General features: G+C 38.3%; 1 protein-coding gene across 7 annotated transcripts in view; it reads right to left on the reverse strand.

Moving 5' to 3' along the window:
• ATP2B2 (ATPase plasma membrane Ca2+ transporting 2) overlaps positions 1 to 21,564 on the reverse strand; it is a 166,500-nt gene that overhangs the window by 139,771 nt on the left and 5,165 nt on the right. The gene's annotated exons all lie outside the window — the stretch shown is intronic.

The raw sequence follows: 21,564 nt of genomic DNA on the forward strand, positions 1-21,564 counted from the left end.
TGGTTGTCATGGGAAAAAACCATGGCCCTCCACGTTAATCATGGCCATACCATAAAATCAGGTGGGTGGGGGTATAACACCTGTATTTTAAGTTCCCATTGACCCTCTCTCCTGAAATAAAACCAAAAGATGTCCACGCTGGTGCACCAACCCCTGAAATTATTAACCATGATCAGATTTTTCTGCAGGGCCCTTTACCTACACGTTACGCACTGTGTGCATTCCACTTTAACTGCTTATGGTTTCCATCATATGGAATATGGGGTTTTGTCATTTGATGAAGAACTAAGCTTTCGGCTGAGAATCCATTCTAAACATCCTTCCTTCAACTGTAAATTCCAGGATTCCATGTTGCATAAAGTGGAAATATACTACTGTACTACAGTTGTGTGCCTGAAAGGCACAAAATCTTATTCTATATCCTATTGCTTTTTTCTGACTTGGCCTGAAATTTCAATTCCGCTTTACATAGGTATGGAAGCTAAATGCTCCCTCCCTCCCCCTCCAATTTTGTTACAGGAGCAAGATACCTGTGGGTTTTTGTTTTTGTGTTGTTGTGTTTGGCAGCCAACTGAAATCACCATTCTTGAATGGCTTATTCTTCTTGACAGGGACAAAGATGTATTCACAGTAGTAGAGACACAAAGGAGACAATGTCCGACGTGGTGTGTGATGTCCAATAACTTTTTATTCTTAAAATGCCCAATGTGTTTTGGCTCCCTCCTAAACCTAACACAACTTGAGCTGCCTATTAAATAAATAAAAGCACGTTTGTTGTACTGGTGGCGACAAAGACAACACATATAAACCACTCTTAAAAATAATTTCTTAAAAAATTAAATAGTATTATTAATACACATTAAATATATCTCTTTCATATATAGGAATTTCTGATAATCACACAGCATTGTGGGACACCTGGTCTTTCCACATTCTTCCACTATTCTTTTCTGAGGCCTTATTCCAAGGCTAAATGTTCAAATACCTTGTACTAGATGCATGTCCTTTTCTGACTCCTTCTTATGCTTGTTTATTCATTCTGTGACAGTTTACAGAGCTCTTGTGGTGGCAGCTGAGTTCTTGAACTCTCTGAACCATAAACCAGGTTGAGTAAGTTCTTTCTGGAACCCAGTACTCTCAGTGAAGTAGTCTTTCTCTCTGGATCTCAAAAGCACTTGCTTGGTAATATTTTGCCATGGCCTGAATGAAAATATCTTTTCTTTCTGTAGTAATTTATGAGATTACCAAGGAACCACAACGGAATTTCCTTTGCCTTCATTGGTCCACTAGTTTTGGACAGAAATAAGGCCAGAAAGGCATCTCTCTTGTCAAACGCCACCTTCTGACGGTCCACCTCTTCCTTCGATTTGTAAAGGCGAAAGTGGGTAATTTGGGGCAGCCTTAACAAGAAAGCTACAATCGTCCGCCCAATTCTATCTTCTCCCCTGTTTCTCCCTGGCTCTTGGGACAGTCTCCATATAACTATTACATTGTCATTTAAAAAGACTTTCCATTCCTCCAAGGATTGTGATCTGGCGACTTGTTTCAAGTATGCCTCAGCCAGTACCCGTAATGGGGACGGTTGTACATTCAGAGCTCGCAATACGACATAATATATTTGTATTCCTATTCACCAGACTTCAAAGAACTGGATGGAAACCAGTTGTGACATATCTAGCTTTATTCCTCCACCAGCCCTTCTTCCTCATGACAAATGGGCTTCAAAGTTGTGACAGCTCCAAGAAAAGCATCTTTTATATGACTTAGTACTCATCTGTCCCAAACATTTTTTTTTTTTAAACTAATTGGTCTGGCAGAAAAGAAAATACATTTGAAAGCAGATTGTTTCTAAGTACAATTGCTAGTTCCGGCTTGGCAAGGGCCCACTACATCCCTTTTGAATTAGCACTGATAATGGTTATATTCTAGTAAGACTAGAAACCAGAAATAGGGCTGTCAAAAAGCTTATTAAGGTATGGTTTCCCGTTTATTTCTTCATCCTGTAAGTTATAGGTCTCTGTATCCTCATGCTTTTCATGTCTTATGAAACCTTATGTTCCCAAAAGGCATCATGAATAAAAAAAGTTCAGTACATTCCTCCCAACCATCTGCAGAATAGATTGGAATATTGCATTATTCCTTTAGTCTAAGAACACTTATACAGGGCATTTTTTCTGACAAATTGCATCTGATGTCTCCAAGGTTCGGGTGTAGATGGAGTAGGAAAGGGGTGTTGCTAAAGGGGAACAAAACGAGGATATTGCTCTGCCCCCCCCCCACATCACAAAAAATGTATGTACCCTGTAAAAATTTCCCTTTTCGTCCCCCAATCTGTAGCATTGCATTACCGTTATGTTCGCATTTAGCACAAACCGTTTAAGGCATCAAAGAAACGTGGAACCGGCACATCACCAAGGAAAGATATGAGCATTCTAGGTGTAAAACCCATTTTGGTATCCCACTCTGTAATGCTAGAAAATTGGGGACTCTGAAGGAAAATGTCTTGTGAAGGCAATCTCTGCATAGCTACACTCGAGTAAAGGGTCTCTTGAGTATCAAAAACAAACCTTCTACGATTATTGAGGATCAAGAAAATACATATACTTTTCTTTTACAAAATTAAAGAATTCAAATCACAACATAAAGAAACTTGTATACTATTCTGCTTTTGTTTTTTTAGTGGAAAAGAAAATAACTCATTAAGATAGGATGTTTAAAACGCAACACCCTTTTACAGAATATTGTTAAATATTAGAAAAGGAAGTATTCTATTCAAAATCGAGATCAAAAATTCACCCTTATACTTTACTATAAATTTATCCCTTAATGAGGCAGTTAAACAATATGGGCATGCTTAAGAAAGAGAAATGGCGTCACGAGCTGACCAAACCCACATTTGAACAATCAGAATGAAGTTATACTAGTTAAAGACAAATAACCTATGAAACCCCTATCCAAGACATGCACAGAGCACATAGCGGATGTTTTGTTTTCTAGTATCATCACTACAAGTAACTGCTTAGCTTGGTGCTGAGTCAAAATTTTGTGGAGCACAATAAAGCTCTACCAATGCTACGGGTTGTGTTCAAGCCAGATTCCTGACCCCCAGCAGGATTGTTTCCCAAAACTACTTTGGATCATGCATGCTTATGAGAGTGCCACCTTGTGGGGGGGAGGGGAGGAAACCAGGATGAAAAAAAAACATAATCCAAAATCATGCTCTCTTTTCAAATATGGTCCTGAGAAAAAAACAGACCGAAACACCAGTTGACACTGAAAACCTTGTGAGTGGGGAAAACAGGTTGAGATACATATTTTACATTGTTTATAAATCATTTGGATCAAGTAATCAAAAGGTTCCTTAATTCCTACTGTTCTCATCCCATTGTGCTTCAATGAGAAAACAACGATTTCGTTAGCCTAGTAAAAAAAAATACTGGGTATTTGTGCATCTCTTATAAGTGCGCAACAATAGGAGCTCTCACACAGTAATCACTATGCCATACAAATATGTGCCGTTCCATAGTCATAAGAGAAAGAGGGAAGCTTATATAGTCGGAGCGAAATCCCATCAAATTAAAACAAGCTAGGTGTTCTTAACGTTACCATTGCCACGTGGCATTTGCCATTATCAGTGGCATTTGCACTGTGCCCCATCTGTAGTGAAGGCGGATGGTGGAAGGAGGTATGGGAAGAATTCTACTGATGTACTAATGGATATAAAAGAAAACAAAGAGTAAATCCATAATAATATGAACAAATTAACATGCCGAAAACCCAAGAACATTTATGACTTAATGTGGCTTCCTTTTTCTTTCTTCTCCAAAACCAGATTTGTTTTAAGGTATTGCACCGAATGTCTTAAAAATGAATGTCATTACAAGACTGCTACAAAAAGTGGGGAACAAAAACTCATATGTGGATATCTTATACAAAAGAAATGTGACAAGACATTAAAAGAGTTAAAGCGTTGGTGTGAAAACTGACTTTACCTAGTCTTGCTCTTTCCTCTGCTCCTCTTTGCAAGACATTCTTAAATTGCTTTTTTTTAAAAGGATTTAGATTAAGGTTAAGGGGCAAATTATATTTAAATCCCTGTATTTCCTGTACTTTATCTAGAATGAATCCACTTTACTACATGAATCTAAAAGGTTTGTTTGTCCTATTTAAAATCTTCATTCATGTATTGTACCAAAACATTAAAGCACGTATTTCAGAATGCCGCCCTTTACAGGCCTACTCAGAACTAAGTCTTACTGGGTTTCAGTGGAACTTATTCCCTAGGTTACGGCTGTACCGTATTATATGTAACAGCGATTTAGGGAAAACCCAAACCAGTACACCACTAAACTTGTTTGGCCTTCTGTTGTGTGTGATTCAAAACCAGGTTCAGTTCAAGTTTGATAAAGTAAGTTTATTACCAGTACGCTTGTGCTGTTGTTGTTGTGTTTTCTTTTGTATTAGTTGAAGACAGGAAACTAAAAATGATGTTCAATCACCATTTCTAAAATGCAAAAGTTTGGTTACAACCAAGGGATAGGACAGGCACGAAATTTCTTCACATCGGAGACAGTGAAAGGTTTCCCAAGCTTTGATGATTGGAAATTAGCTGAGCTAGAGCTGAGGTGAATAATCCACATGTGCAATGACAGGTCTGAACAACTTTGTTTGTCTAATTAGGTTTTTGTTTGTTTAAAAAAAACAACCCCAATTAACCGAAATTTTGAACTTTTGCCAGCAATTTTATACTTAAAGTTACAAATATTTAGCCAAAATACTAAATGCGGGAGGGGCGTCTTCAAATATTTAATTTTTGGTCTTTTTGATTGTCCAGAAGCCGCACGTGTCCAAGGTAATTTAGTTGATGTTTGCTATTCTAATACTAAACATTGGAACGGTGGAGATGGACACGGTCAGCACATCTAGCATCTTATCCACAGCTATAAAATGGTATGCAAACTCAGTATCAGAGGGCCTGCTTTGGAAACTGCCCAGGAGGGTTCAAAACTGTAAAGGCTCCGGCAATAGGCCCAGTGGCTTTCTTTCTAGGTTGGCTAGCTGCCATTTCTTCCCCATTGCTGCATAATGTCACAGTTCAACTAAATACTATCAGGCCATAACATTAACAACTAGAACTGGGGGAGTCCAATGAAGCTGACTGAGAGGATGATAATGTGTCTCTTCCCAGAACATAGCTAACTTCTGGATTTGCTCCCACTGGTGGTCACTAGTTAGACAGCTTGAAAAAGCGGACTAGAACTACATTAACAGAGACGAGGCTCTTAGTGGCTACTATCACAGTGGCTACAGACTGCTTCCAGGATCAGATGCTGTATGCTTCTCAATACCACATTCTGGGGAGCACAGATTGGGAGACAGCTATTGCCTCATTCTCTGATTCTGGGTATTTCTTGTGCTTGCCCAACAGACTCCCCCCAGCCTGCCTGTCTCCTCTTAAATCTGTTTTTAACCTCCAGCTGGTTGGGCCCTAAGTGTTCAATTAAAAGTTTAAAATGATGCTTTGCACCCACATTGTAAATGATGAAGAATTTGCCGATATAATCAGAGAAACAGAGCAAAAAGGGGAAGAATGTAGTCCAAATCTGAAATCCACAATTTAATTGCAACCAAATCACAAAGATATGTTTCTTGACTATTCACTCAGGTCTTTTTCATTCTCTTTTTGATTTCCACACACCATTTAGCAGGACAGACCTCTTTAAAAAATGCCCAGACTCTCCTCGAGATGATGTAGATTTCTTACCTCTACCTGGAAGGTGTGTCCATCCTCCTGTTTCACACCTGCATGATGATTTTACAAAATGTATGAGGAAGGAATATACTAGATAAAACTGAAATGCAAAACATATGACTGGTAAGCTTTCAAAAAGCTTCAAGCATACTACAAGGAACGTATGATGTTTGTGCTTAAAATCAGGGACATTAATCTAATGAGCACTGTTGCTGTAGCCCACGTCTGTTTCAGAGGAGTTCATGCTAGAATCATGAACAAGCCCCTGTTTAGACATAGTGGGAGGACAGGAACAGTGCTTGGAGAATTGCCGCTCCATGCAGGCCTAGTCCCTACATACCAGAGGCTTTGCTGAATGACTGCAGAATGGATTTTGAAAAGCCCTTCATAGATGTTTTAGTGGATGTGCAATGAAGCTATTATGAACAACTGAAACTTTTCCCCCACCTTTCCTCCAGTCAATAGTGTAGATTAGCAGGTATTCTTCTTTTTTTAAAAAGGGAGGGAGGAAAAAAGAAGAAAATGCAGGGCAATAAAGAACTGTACACTTCCAGACAGAGATTAGGAGAATTGGGATATTCTCACCAAAGAAAAAGAACTTGTAAAAATTGTAGATGTGATGAGCTGTGTGGGTTTCTGTCTGAATGATGTCTACTTAAGATGTGTTAACAAAAGATTTTAACTCCTTGGTTACTTTTTTGTGTTCCACTTGTCACAATAATGTTACAATTAAAGCAAGAAAATTTATGTCCAAAAAAAAGTTGCATTATTCCTGCACCACTCAATTTTCACTTTGTCTAAGTCCTTTTTATGTAGTCTAAAATATGAAAAATGACACTCTGGAAATAAGTCTGTAATATAATTCTTCTTAAGTTAAATTCAAAATCAGTTGTTTAAGTGTGGCAAAGTGTATGGTGGATGTTTAACACCGCTTACATGCTTAAATGTAGCACAGGTTTGATATACACTAATGACATGGGTTAAAATACCCCAGACACTTTCCTTGTCTACAAGGTAAAAAATGTTCATGTATTGTTTCATATTTACTTCTTAATATGCACTTCTTTTAATGTTTTATGGCTGCAAGCCACATGCAATTTTAGATATCGAGTCAGAGGGACACAGGGCCATCCAGTTTCAAGCCTTGCTTTGCTCGGAATCACAACTTTCCTGGGAGTAAGTCCACTGAAACTCAATAGAGTCTACTTCTGAGTAGAAAATAAATAGGATAGATTCGCAATAGTATACACTGGACATATCTGGTACCATTTACTTTGGTATACTCATACAAGTTTCCAGCCTAACTGGATTCAGATGTGTATCAGCACAGAGATACCAGAATTATGGTGCATACTTGTAAAAACTGGAGAAAGTATATTTTTATTTTTTAAAAAGTTGACTATATTTATGGCTATACTTGGTGCTAAGGTGTATGGTTTGATAAAACAACTTTTATTCAACGCGAGATGCTAAGAAACTGACAGCTGCAGTGAACCACAAAAATATATATATAATATAATATATATATTAAAACCCTATTTTAATTTCTATATAGCCTTACAGTCAAGGTTTTCTTTGGCTTTATGTTTTCATTAAGTTTAAATTGTTAAAAATAGTGCCTGGTTCTGAAAATAACCCCGTTATATCCACGTCACTTTCCATGAAAATAAACAGCATTGTTTTTCAAGGATATTCTACACAGGGAAGACCCCAGCTAGCCTACCTCTAGGACACTCTGTCAGATCACTGCTCCATGGTTAACTGCCCTCCTGTCATAGGTGAAGTCTTTTATGCAGTGTCTACTGCTCTCAGTGTATCCCCCAAACTATCAGACTGGCAGTATTCAGATAGTGGCATGGCACTTTCTATTTACAAAATGAATGAACGTCATTTGCCTACTGCCTAAAGCAGAAGGATGCATCCAAATTATAGAGCTAGAAATAAAAAATAAATCTAAGTAGTATATATGCAGGGGGCAATTTTAAACATAATTTTAAACTTAAAATTAGAGTTTATATTCTTTTCTTTTTTCCTTAAATGTATTTACCTCCTAGATGAAGGTGGGAACTTACTAAAGCAAGAATTTGCTCATTTCTCCTGGATATTTATACTGGGACATCTGATATTCTTTATGTGTGAATTTGAATATAGAAAAGTTTGGATTTCTATGAAAAAAAGTACGATCCATGATTAAGTTCCACTAGAGGGTATCCAACAGCAGCTGATTTTGTTTACATTTGCAGGTCTACAATGTTCAAAATTGTCAGATATACTTCTATCCCTGAAGGAAGGACTCATAATTTGTGGGACTGAATCAGATAAATTCAAGTACTCTGTGTTATCAGTCTGAGTCATTAATATTTTTTAGGTGAGAACTAAGATACAGAATGATATTTGTCCTTTTTTATCCTTATTTTTCCTCTTCATCTCCACCAGCACCCAACAGGTGGGTAAAGATGATCCTGTCTGAGAATTAACTCCCACTGCAGTGACAAGCATTCTTCCAGAACCTTCCATGGACATGGGTACCTACAAGAATTTTTAAAGGTATATATTAACAGGCTGTTCTTTTAAAAACAAACCAATTTTGACAACAGTTATTTTTTTAAAAAAAAAGTTTCAAAAAAACCCCTCACCAAAACCCTGTCGTCCTGTTGAAAGTTCTAATTGAAGATCACATTCTTAATTCAGAAATAAGTCTACTTTTATGCCATACTGAACTCTACTTTGTAGCCCTGCCTTTCTATCTTTCGCTTCCTTCCCTTTTTTACACATGGAGATGACAACAACAGTGTTCATTTATATAGTGTTCAGTGCAATGGGCAAGGCATCTCCTGTGCAAGGCCAGTTCATTCTAGTTTGATTTCACTTCCAGCCCCCAAAGTTCCAGTTTTTGCATGGCTGCTTGCAGCCCCCCCCCCCCCCGGCATGCTTCCGTCATTAATTTTTGCAAGAAGCCCTGAGTGTGCCACAGTAAAAAAATCAGGCCTGGTTATTGTAATGCCATCTGAAAAGCAAACAAAACATGCATGCCTTATTTTATTTATTTTAAACATCACCCTGCTTTCCCACAAAACAGAACAAAGGCAACTTTCAGTAAAACTAAAACTAAACATAGTTATGACAATTAATTCAAAGATCACTTATTTACTTAGTTATTACTATTGCCTTTCCTCCTAGCAATGGACCCAAGGTATCTCACAAAAAGGCTAAAACAAAGTGTAAAATCTGATAATAAAAAATTAAAGGCAACGATACCATATTATAATATCATCACATTTTTAAAAGTGTAAAATCATTTAAATCTTAACTATAAGGTTAAATATTGTATTTCCCCAATAAAAAGGCTATCTCAAAGTGATTATCATTACATGTCTGAATAAAAAAAGAATTTGCCTGCTGGTAAAAGGAGGGACCATGGAGGGATTTCCACAACTCTCATACACTCTTCAATCTCACACTCCAAATAAGAAGAAGAAAGAACTAGCAAATAAAAAACAATTGAAAGCTTTATATAGCACTACAACATAGCCTCACTCAGTCACTGAAACCCATGGGTGTTTTTAGGCAAGTCACACTCTCTCAAAGCTGTGTTTCTTGTCGCTCTAACAACTTAGCAAGAAATCCTGTATAGGTTCACCTTGTGGTCACCATGTGCAGGAAAGTAGTAACTTGAAAGTACCAAAAACAAAGTGCCCACATAGAAACGAAAATTATCTCACCGCAATGGAAAGACTCAGTCTTCCCATATTATACTTTGAAGGGAATTTTATTGCCTCTTGCAGCAAAGTACAGGGAAGAGAGCAAATCATGGAAACCCGTTCATTTGTCACTCCCTGTGCTTTCTTCCAACATGGGAGCTGGGAGTTGGTTTCCTTACATAGAAAGCAATGCACCTGGAGAGAAAGAGCCTCACCTTGTGAGCAACTTGTTATTTTTGTTGAGCAAATGCATTGGGTTTTATTTCATTCATAGACCAGCACAAACCCTAACTTTCCTAGGTTTCTTCATGTGGGAGGCCCCCACCAAAGAGAAATGTTCCTCTTTCGTTTTATGAGAGGAAGTGATATGGGTGGGGGGGGGAACAGGGGGGTGCTGACCTACACCCATTGTTTAGAAAGACTGGAGAGTAATACTTTTTTTCATCCTTTTTTTCATCAGAGTAACACTTGAAGAAGGCTATAGTAACCTTGACTAGGCAGACGGTATTCAGGAGGACAGGGGTGTATGAGGTGCTTGACAACATAGGATATGTATTTCTGCCTTCATAAGAGGTCAGTGTTATTGATATTCAAAAAACATGGCAAAGCACATACAACACGCTCCCGTAGCCCGGAGATGTGACCATGTGAGAAACGTTTTTTTCCAATGTATGCTTTTTCACACAGTAGACAGTAAAAAGGTTTGGAAAATGTTTTGTCCAGCCCACTAATTTATTAAATTCTCCCTGACCATCAGTGTTCAATTACCCTCACTTCAACACCCCTACCATCACAGGGTTGAGAAGCAAGTCAGCTTACGGGTGAGGAGTAAGCTGCCACATTACTTGATGGATATCAAATTATTCAGGTGGTAGTTACATTTTTAAAAAAAGGTTAGGTAGAACTCCAAAAGAAAAGACTTTCGAACTGGGGAAATGGGCCTATTAAAATGGCAAAAGCAGTTCAATGTAACTCTAAAATGCCCTGCCAAGAACAGAATGCTGGTCCAATAAGCCTTTGGCCAATCCAGCATAGTTTTTATTCTCTTATTATATTTTAGTGATTTCTTGCGTATTCTGTGCATTCTCATTTGCAAGTAATCCCTTCAAAGTTTCTCTTTGAAACAAAAACAAATCTCACTTATTTTGGGGAATAAATACATGGGCTGGATGCAGATAAATGATACCAGTGTGTGCATAATGAGTTAGTAACCAAAGTTTTTGCTGCTTTTGGCTGATTAACTCCCATCCCCAATATTTCCAGTGCCCATCCCGCCCCTCAATTCTGCAGGTCTTGCAATCCTTTTTTTTTGTTAAAGAGAGGTCACTAAGGAAGGTAGTGCCCAGTAAAATCAGGCCTCAAGATAGGTAAAACGTAAGGTAAAGGTAGTCCCTCGACACTGAATATCTAGTTCGTAAGCAACTGTAGGGGGACAGTGCCCATCTCCGTTCTAGCCAAGAGCAGCAGTATCCACGGACTGCTCTGGTGGTTCATGTGGCCAGCATGACTGCCGCCAAAATGTGTATACTTTCTGTGAGAAGTGTACCTCATTTATCTACTTGCATTTGTTGCTTTCCAAATGTAGGTTGCAGAAGAAGTGGAGCTAGTGACAGAGCTCACCCTCAAACTGCCAACCTTCTAATCTTGCTTGGCATCTTAACCCATCCCCTTTATGCAACATTTAGCCATATTTCGCCAGGCTTGTCCTGTCTATGTACAGTATATCGTTTGCACTTCCCTCTTATTTAATTGTGTTATTACAAGGCCAATGCTATGCCTCAGACTGAACCCAATTCTCAAAAGATACTGAAATGTTTTCCGATATTATCTGCTGCCTTTAAGATCCGTACGTAATTTCAGTATAGTATAGTATTTAAAGATCTAAATGGACAGTACATTTTATGCAGTCATTAAATTGCATTGTGCCCATGAAGACCAATTCTTTTTACTTCTGCCTCTATGAAATGGAATCCCATCGCACAGAGACATTGAAGTGCAGGGAGCAGAGAGATTGCTCATATGACACAAAAAGCCTGGAGTGAATGTGTTTTTAACTGCAATTTCTAGAGGGTCATGCAAAAAAAAAAAAAAAATGAAAGAAAAACCAGAATGTTTGCCATTTTCCACAAAAGCCACTTTACAGGAACTAAAGTAGAACACATACAATTGTCTTCATTTCACTAGAGGACAGGACCAATGTACCTTTTTAATGTTAAGTCCTAACTTGTGTTTCTAAAATATGTGATTGTTGGGCACATTCAAGATACAAGAAATATGTAATGAGTTGTTGATTCTGACATGTTACATAATGACATACTACAAGGAGTGCTTTTTCCTCATTTATTACCTGATACATACTCATGTGCTTTCCATGTTACAGATGAAACCCAGCAATCAGAAAATGACTATAGAACCAATGTGCGTTAATGTGTAATTTGTTTACCCACTGCCGCCGCCACTCCTTTTCCCCCCCTAAAATTGTGCTCCAGGCTTGAGACTGGATTTGAGACTTGACTTGGAGTAAGGAAGTATAAGAATTGAGACTTGCTTGAGATTGATAGTTACTCGGATGCAACTTGAGACATGAAAAAGTCTTTGAAAACATCACTGGTATTACTATTAAATAGATGCAAGGAATTTGTTAGCTTGAACCTACAGAAAGCAGTACAGGCTACCATTTTCAGGTGGGTCGCGATTGTTGCTATGTCTCAGCATGAGCCCGTGGTTGCACTTTAAAACAAAATTGAATGTGATAAAGTTAGCTAAAAACATTGACCATTATGTATTATTTTGAAATTCATTTCTTCTTATTGTGTTGTTGCATCCTTTGAATAATTTTCTAATTTATGGTGATCATACAATGGCAAGTTTCATGGCTAGATTTGTTCATAGGTATGTCCTTACCTCCCTCTGAAGCAAGGGGTAACTACTATAAGGCAGAGGCTCTCACTTAAGTGGCTTCCCTAGATTCTGGAACTCTCTTTTCAGGGAAGCCAGAATGACATCTCTTTGTTTGTCCTTTTTATACAAAGAGCCATTTTAAAAACAGAAAGTTTTTAAAGTAGAGGCTGGAGGGCTGTATTATTTAAAGGAACTGCTTTTAAAGAGCTTTTTTTTAATTGAATTTTATTTTTTATTGAATGTGCATTGCTTTTTACACAGTAAATAGTTTAATTCTATTTTAATGTGCACCTTTAATGTTTTTTCATTATATTATCTTTTAAAATTGTGAGCAGCATACAATCAATTTTTTTTGGGGGGGGGGGACAGGGTGATGATGATGATGATGATGTAATGTTTCAATAATCAGCTTTTACACTGTTTCGTTCTTTCATCTTGTCGACGCTTTAAGGTGCTCATCTAGGTGTCCTAAAATGAAGCTCATGCCATGGCCCCCATATTATTTCACCAAAAAAGGCCATTGAAAAGGATGGTGAACCAGGTAGCTTAAGAAATATATATCTCTATATTTCATGTAGCACTAAGAATATCAGGAGGAAAGGAGTTGATCCTTGGCTGTATGGAATGGACTTTGTCATCATATTCTAAGTGTTTTGGCTTACAGGTTCCCAAAAAAGCGAGGGAAATCCATCACCCTTACATAAAACATTAGAATATAGACCTTGAGTGTGAACCCTGAGAGAAAAACTATATAATTCTTGTGGCCCATTGTACATATCAAGTATATAAAGTACATAAGTTTTTCCTCCTACCTTCCAACAAAGAAAAAGAATTTCTAGTGTATCAGTGCAACAAACTTCTCCTTAAAAAGTGAGATACAAATGAGGCAACACTTATGAGTGCTCAGTGAAATCAAAAGAGCATGGGCCTTTCAAGTTGGAACTGCTCTTATGTCTCTTTCTGTTTAGCAACAAACGCGTACTGGAAACTTACTGCCAGAGCACCAGAGTGTAATCCGAGTTGTTTTTTTCTCCAGGCCGTAACTGCACTGATTCCTTAATATAGCTGCATCATTTATTTATTTATTTATTTATTTAGAAAACTAATTAACGCATTGGACCAGTGTGTTCTTTGCAATCTAAATAATTAATATCTCCTGATTTCAGGACTCTCAGGCTCATTCCTAAATGACCCCCAGTCTTTTTTTCCTAGCCAGGATTCCAACTATACTGGCCTCTCCAAATATAGCTAATTTATGATCTGCTTTTTGATTCACCAATTCAAATCCCTGGCAGATCAAGAAAGGGTTCCTACGAAAGTTGTAGGATCTCTAGATCTGAGGGAACTCTTGCCAAAGTGCCCTTTCCTACACTGATGGATTCCTGGGTATGAGTTTTTTTGTAGCTGTTGGAGTGTAGTCATTTAAATTTCCCAAATGCACAGACCAGTTCTGTTTCCAAGGGCCTGGGGCACTGGCTTTAGCACCAGCAGCCTCCAACCGAATATGGGGACTTGGCATCTTTCCAAATTATTGTGCCGTCTTGGGCTGAGCCATTAGGTGAGCTCATCATATGAGCAATGTGTGACTACATGCATTGAATGTACAAAATCCCCTCCCAAATCCCAAACATCCAACTTAGAAGAGACCACTGGAGGTGATATGACAATTGTGCTTGGGCCCAAGAGTCCGGTTGCATGCTTTCAAGGACTATTATTTCTGGGAACCCAGTGTGAAAATATCTGGAGGCAGTTCCAGGAGGGCAACAAATGAGAATGATGAATTTCCAGCCTGTTAAATTGTTCCTCACAATGCTGCGATTTCAACCAATGACCTATCTAGAAAACCAACACACGAAACCTCAGGTTTTTTAAAATGACATTCTCTCCCATTTCTGTTGCAGTTGTGGGCTACAGGACCTTCCTTGTAGTGTGATGGGGCAGATGTGGAGGCACAAAGGGTTGACCAAGCAAACAAGAAGTTAAATACAGTATCTCTACCTCACCATGTTGATGCAGACATGTAGCGCTGACAACATTGTCTGATAGTTAGGAGCCTGACTGTCTTAATTCTGTTCTGTCCTTTTGGAGAAGAGTGTTCTTTCTTCATTTTTCCATGCTAGACAACTAAGGATATGGAGTTCACGGTTTACATTGCTCATCTAGAAAACGTTTCGATTTGGTCTTGATTAATAGGCTAAAACTGCAATTCTTAAAATCGGAATAGGAGAATTTAATTCCTTAAATTTAGATTAATACTGATAAACTGATATACCTGCTCCCACCCAACCCATTTTAATAAACAGCTTTTTATATATTAGGAAAGACATGCAGTTCACATTGCCATGTTGTAGTTAAATGGCCAATCTCCCATTGATTTTTTTAACAGTCCTCGATGGTGCGCTGAGATAGCTGCTGTTTCTATTGTGGCAGTCTTAAACACAGTGAGAGACATGATATTTATTTAGGACATATATTAATTGGACATGATTTAAAATATTATGCTATTATGTTATATTATTCTATAATAACATAATTATTTTGTTATTTATCAATTAATGAAAGAAATTACCCATTCATATTTTGATATTTCATACATTTTGAAGTTTAAGTAGATGCATATGTTCTCCTACAGTCTGATCATAGACATCTAGCATCATAGAACCATAGAGTTGGAAGAGACCGCACGGGTCATCCAGTCCAACCCCCTGCCATGCAGGAATCTGTCAAGCATCCCCAACAGATTGCCATCCAGCCTCTGTTTAACGACCTCCAAGGAAGGAGACTCCACTACACTCCAATGAGTGTGTTCCCTGCTTCGAACAGCCCTACTGTCAGGAAGTTCTTTCCTAATGTTGAGGTGGATCTCTTTTCCTGTAGCTTGCATCCATTGTTCCGGGTCCTGTTCTCTGGAGCAGCAGAAACAAGCTTGCTCCCTCCTCATATGACATCCTTTCAAATATTTAAAACAGGGCTATCGTTATCACTTTTAACCTTCTCTTTCTCCAGGCTAAACATCCCCAGTCCCTGAGTCGTTCCTCATAGGGCAAGTTCTCCAGACCTTTCACCATTTTGTCGCCCTCCTTTGGACACGTCCAGTTTCTCAATGTCCTTTTTGAATTGTGGTGCCCAGAACTGGACACAATATTCCAGGTGGGGCCTGACCAGAGTCTGTAAGTACAGGCAGGCATTTTTGTGTTCAGTCAGTGTTCATTCATCACTCATATTACTTTTTCAATATTATTTTAATAGGGCAGTCACAAATATCAGTTTGAATCATGCATATTTTATGTCATTCCAGGCTAAATATGAGAAGAGGAGCTGCTAATTTTAGTATCAGGTATGTGACAATGTACTTTTTTTCATCTACTTTACATTCCAAATAATAAATGTTTAAAACCTAAAGGAAACATGGCCTAAATCTGATCACTATTCCCAAACAAAGCAGATCCAGTGAATCAATGGAAATGCCTGAGTGAAATGGCTTACTACTCAGCAATTGTTTCAGTTGCTTATTCCAATGGGACTAGCTAATGTGTTATGACTGTGTGTACTTGTGTCAAACATAGAGTTGCCAGATCTCAGAGAAGGAATAATCCCCCTCATTTCACTTGATCTGGGAATAGCCTCTTTCGTTAGGTTTCTGTCTTATTCAAAAAAAGAAAAGAAAATATGTTATTTTTCTTTCTAACTGGTATGCGTGTGCAAATGTGTGTTTGAATGACAGGTTGTGCACAGCTGTGTTAGTACTTAATGCATAACACTTAGGTCCAAAATACACTGAGAAATAATCTAGTTTGAAACTGCTTAACTGCCCTCGCCCAAATGCTAGGGAATTTTGGGACCGTCAGTTTTGTGAGGACATTTGCCTTCTCGTCACAGTCGATACAGTTCCCAGGATTCCCTAGTGCCACAATAAGCTACAGTTCTCAGGATTCCTACACTGAGCCAGGCAGTTAAAGCGGTTCAAACTGGATTATTTTGCCAGTGTGTTTGGACCTTAATGATATCATGAGGGGCCATCACTAGTTTTTAAGTTTTGCCTTGGAAAAATCAGGGGCCTGACAATGGCAACCCTACAGATATGGGTTGAGAATAATAAAACAGCTTTGAAGTTCTGAAAACAAATCTATTCAAGTTTATACGACACAGTCTCAACAATTTTTCTCCATATACAAAAGGAAAATTTGATTATGGTGCTTAAAATACCTCTGTATATGTCTGATGAGAGCCAGCCTGGTGTAGTGTTGTTTGAACATTAGGCTCTAGTCTGAAATTAAGTTTCATAATATTCATAATATTATGTTCTTTTATGTGGTTCTAATTAATTGTTTTTAGAAACAAACTTAGCTAAAGGAGGATAGCATCTGCAAAACTACTTATTTAAGCCTGATTATTATGAAGTCCTTTTAAAGTCAGCAATGTAAACTTGTAATGATTTGAATATCCGTTGTGTGTGTGCGGCGCCGCGCGCACGCGCACACAGCACATTACCAGCAGTTGACTTATTGGACCATCTGTTTGTTATGTTTACTATTCTTAGCAAAGGCAGTAATATAAATAAAAGCTTGCTTTTCATCCTCACTGCATGAGTCAGAAAATACCAATATTATGCAGCAGCCCAACCAAGCATTGATCCATTCTACCGAATGTGCCAAAAAGCATAAATAGCAAGATCAAGAAACAAGAAGCAAAGCTAATATTCCTAAGTTTTGTCTTTCATGCTGCCAACAATTGTTCTTATAAATATTAAGATGTTGCAATTTATGTTTTCTAATCTGTTAAAACTACAGTTAGGTTGGATTCAAGAAAAGTCTAATTAGAATCACTGAAAAACACCTTTATTTTTTCCGCAGAAGGAGTATCTCAGGAGTGCAATTCCGTTTCCAGGAAATCTGGATCCAAACCAAATTACTGCAGCTTTTTCAGTAGCAACAATTTAAATCTAGACTAAACTACTTTCCACGGATGTGATGCAACCTTAAGATGCCTTTTTGCACATATATGGAACTTCCTTATTTCTTGAGGTTAAGATAATGCAAGGGGTATGCATGAAATCATTGTTTATGCATGTCTATGTCTCATGCCGGATTGGGCTGAAAAAGCATTGTGCATAAATCCCATAGGCAGTCTTACAATTATGTTAGTATCTTCTTGTCTATTTTGGCGTTTTGTACATTCTCTGTGGTCATTATTCTTGTTCAACTGTATAAAACTTTTCTTCCTTCGGCATGAAAGAACTAGCTCGAATATGCTCTGGCTGGAAGCCTGCTTGTCTCTGCATGCCCACTCCCACAACAGGCCATGGACACAGGGCTGACCAGTTGCCGGCCTCAGGAGTCAGACTATGCCATCTCCTTTTTGCTCCGGTCCTAAGGACCCATAGTCTGGCTTTGGTGTGGCTTCTGCTGCTTTGGAGGCGATGTGTAATTTAAACCATCCTACCTCCAAAGTATCTGAAAGGAAGAAGCATCAGGATCATATTACAAACATATGTTTAAGTATATCAAGAATTTCAGAGAAAATCAGCTTGTGTTTATAGTATAGGAAAGCCTTTAAGCATAATTTCATTAAAAAAATATATTGGTTGCTGCATGCATAACCTGCACTAAGGATGAGAGGCTGTGTTTTGGCCAATCTGGGCACTATACACGTTTTCAGAATTCCATATTCGCTGTTTTCTACTATCAGTAACATACTCACACAAAAATGACACTCCAATCACATCTCTATTCTTAGCATTCTACTCTAAATAATACATGGTCAGCATACAAGATAAGTAGAAGGATGATAAATGCAGTCTTGCCTGACCCCCATGCCAATGGAAACCATTCAGTTGTCCATTATCTTGTCCTAACAGCAGCCTCTCATCCTTAGTGCAGGTTATGCATTCAGGGACAACCTATATTTTTTTTTTAACTGATTATGCAATTAAAGGCTTTCCTATAATCATAATCTATAAAGCACAAGCTGATTTTCTTCTGAAATTCTTTGATATTCTTAAACATATGTTTGTAATATGATCCTGAGTGCTTCTTCCTTTCCTGTACCCAGCTTGGACATTTGATATTTCTCACTACATTTATGGCAAAAGCCTTTGATAAATTTACTATGGGAATATATAGCCATTTTTCCCTGATGGAGAAGTCTGTGAAACTTTGAAAACTTGCATGATATACTGTATACATTCTTGTTGGCTCAGTAAACATATAACCACAGGATAGATTTTGGATTTTTTTAAAGTCAGCATGGTCTGTTCTGATTAGCAACAGCAGCTCAACATCTAGAGATTTTTGAATCTCAGCTTTCCCTCTTCTTTGTACAAGCTTGAGATGCTACTGTCCACACCCAGGATTTGTTACTGTCATTGATGCATATCATATTATTGATCTGCCTCCCATTCCCCAAATGGCCTCCTCGTACTGGCAAGAGAACGGATAGGGTGAGCCAGTGGCTTGAACTGCCAGATCTTGAAGCATAACAGACAAAGCTCCTACTGTTTTTCTCACTTAAAAACTCAACTGAAAAGAATGAGCTGGAAACATAACAACCCTGATACATTTAGCCTCTTTCATTTGGCACTCCAAAATATGTTGCAGCCAAAACATTATTTCTAATGAGAATACAATCACCACAAACACGAGTAGTGTGAAAGCACAGATGGCAAGCACTAATCAATCAGGAGAAGAAACTGTGATAGCAACACTAGAAGCCAAAGCTTCTAGTGCTGGAATTGAAGAACATCCCATTTTAAAATTGAGAACATTACTAAAAGAGAGAGAGAGAGAGAGATCAGTCTAAAGCAATTAAGGTCCAGAACATACTGCAGAAATAATCTAGTTTGAGACTGCTTTAACTGCTAGGGAATTCTGGGAACTATACTTTTGTGAAACATTTAGCCTTCTCTGACAGAGAGCTTCTGGTGCCACAACAAACTACAGTCCCCAAGATTCCCTAGCACTGAGTCAGGGCAGTTAAAGTGGTCTCAAACTGGATTATTTCTGGAGTGTCTTTTGGACCTCATTACATTCAACTTTGAGGGCCAAATGAATTTTAAAGAAGGTGTGGGGAGGTACGGTCTATAGGCAGGTCCCCAAGCTCCCAGGATATCTACTGAAAGTTCCTGACACTCTCCTGAACTTTTTTCTTTTTAATATTTTGAGTGAAAAATTGTACCAAAACTGCCCCAACGTCCACAAAACTACACCAGACCATGTCAATTAGATTTTGCCTCTTGCTGCCCAAATCATGTAAAATTTGCTTTAATAGAAAGTGTGTGTATGCTCAAATCAGTCTCAGAAATTTTCAGCATGCACCAAGAATTTAAAACAGAACAATTTCATACTCTCCAGCATTTCACAGATGAATGCTGGGGTACATATGACCAAGCAGCATCAGAATGGGATCAAGACTACAAAAGTAATTAATAAGAAGAACACACAAATAGGACAGGCTGCAGCAATTTGTTTTTGTCCCAGTCTACCAGGGTTAACTGAGTACAAACTGCTTTTACATTTTTAAACTCAGATTGCTGATACTGAAGTAAGCTGAGGACAAAGTGGGAAAGTGGGAGGAAGAGAGAGAAACTGGACATTTTAAAAGCAACTGAAAAAGTAGGATGACTTTTTAAAAGCAGCTGAAAAAGAGGATTAATTAGGACAATCCCTGCCAAATTGGGACAGTTAGAAAGCCTGCAACTCACTTGCAATAGAAATGGAATCTTATGTTGAGAGAGGCTGGGGAAGAGGGGATTTTCAATGGCAGTTTGCGTAACTTCTCTTATTTGATTATTCTGTAACATCTTCTGTGCTAACATTAAATACACTCCACCAAATGAGGCCAGAACAGTGCAAAATGCCAAACTTTATGATTAGGCCCTAAAAAGTTGTGCTCTGCCTAGATTGTTCGTCTGTTCATTAACAATGCCAACTCCTGGTAAGACCCACTAAGGGTAGATCAAGGTACCAGGGCCCTAGAGTGGTTTCCTAAAACAGGACCCCCCTTTGTGCATGCCTGTGGGATATTCTTGAAGTGGCAGCACAGAAATTAAATGTCATGACAAATAGCAGAACATTTCCCCTCATGTGTGAACCCATTTTTATCAATTCTGATGAAAGTGACAGTCTCATCTCATGCATTTCTGGTCAATTATCCAAGTAATCCACAAAAATATTGATAACAGAAACACTGTTGTTGTTTTTTAAATTAAAGCAAGTATACTGATTGCCCTGATGATAATATGGCTCTGGCCCCTACTGTGAGCAATGGCATCCCTCAAGGCTTGTTGACAGTGTTCAGTGTTTTAGAATTCAACCATGGCTGGGAGTTTTCCTTGGGAATTAGTTTTCATCTTGTGATTAGTAAATAGTCACTGGTTTTAAAGCACATCACAGAAGAGGTCAACCTAAGAGGCAGTCTTCAAAATCCTATAGCACATGAACTAATTTCAGAAAAGCTAACATGCTGAAAGTATGGAAGGAAATCTTGCTTGTTTAATTGTTACATGCAACAATGAAAAATTGCCAAACTTTTCTCGCCGGTGGGTAAGATTACATAACTTTTTGCACATTTTCTAAAACAGTTTTTCACATTTGAACTTTTTGTGAAATGTTTGCATTTTTTGCACCAAAAGTCACTTTCTGAGTGCAAATTACATCTTAATCCCCAAAAAATGGATTTAGTAGACAATGTATTAATTTTTTACCAAGTATAATGGTTTTGTGCAGAATACCTTTTATGAAAAACAGAACAAAAACAAAATTAAGAAAGGATTCATCTTTTCAGTCTCTGTCAGGGACAAAAGATGTTGTGCAGCCCTTAATAATTTCTTTAATAGGGTGTCTAGGCATGTCAAGCCACCCTTTCTCATCAAGGAAAAAAAACTGATTATTTTTACATCCCTACTTGAAAGAGAACAAGTCAGTCCTGCTATGGAGACTCTTGCCTCTCTCTTACACACCAGACAAGGCAGCCAAACCTCTGCAAACCCCAACTACAGTCGCCCCTCCTAGTTCGTGACTTCTCATTTGTGGTCTTGAATTTCTGTGGATGGGAAGCCAGGAGGTACAAAATGGTGTGTGCGCAGGAGCACACAGCCATTATATCAATGAGGCTTGGATATTTGCATTTTTCCGATTTGCGCGCGGGGGGGTCCACAATGCATCCCCTGTAAATTGGGAGAGACAAGTATATAGTAGCAGTAGTTGTTGTTGT

This window comes from Sceloporus undulatus, chromosome 2, assembly GCF_019175285.1.
Source record: "Sceloporus undulatus isolate JIND9_A2432 ecotype Alabama chromosome 2, SceUnd_v1.1, whole genome shotgun sequence".
Lineage (NCBI taxonomy): Eukaryota > Metazoa > Chordata > Lepidosauria > Squamata > Phrynosomatidae > Sceloporus > Sceloporus undulatus.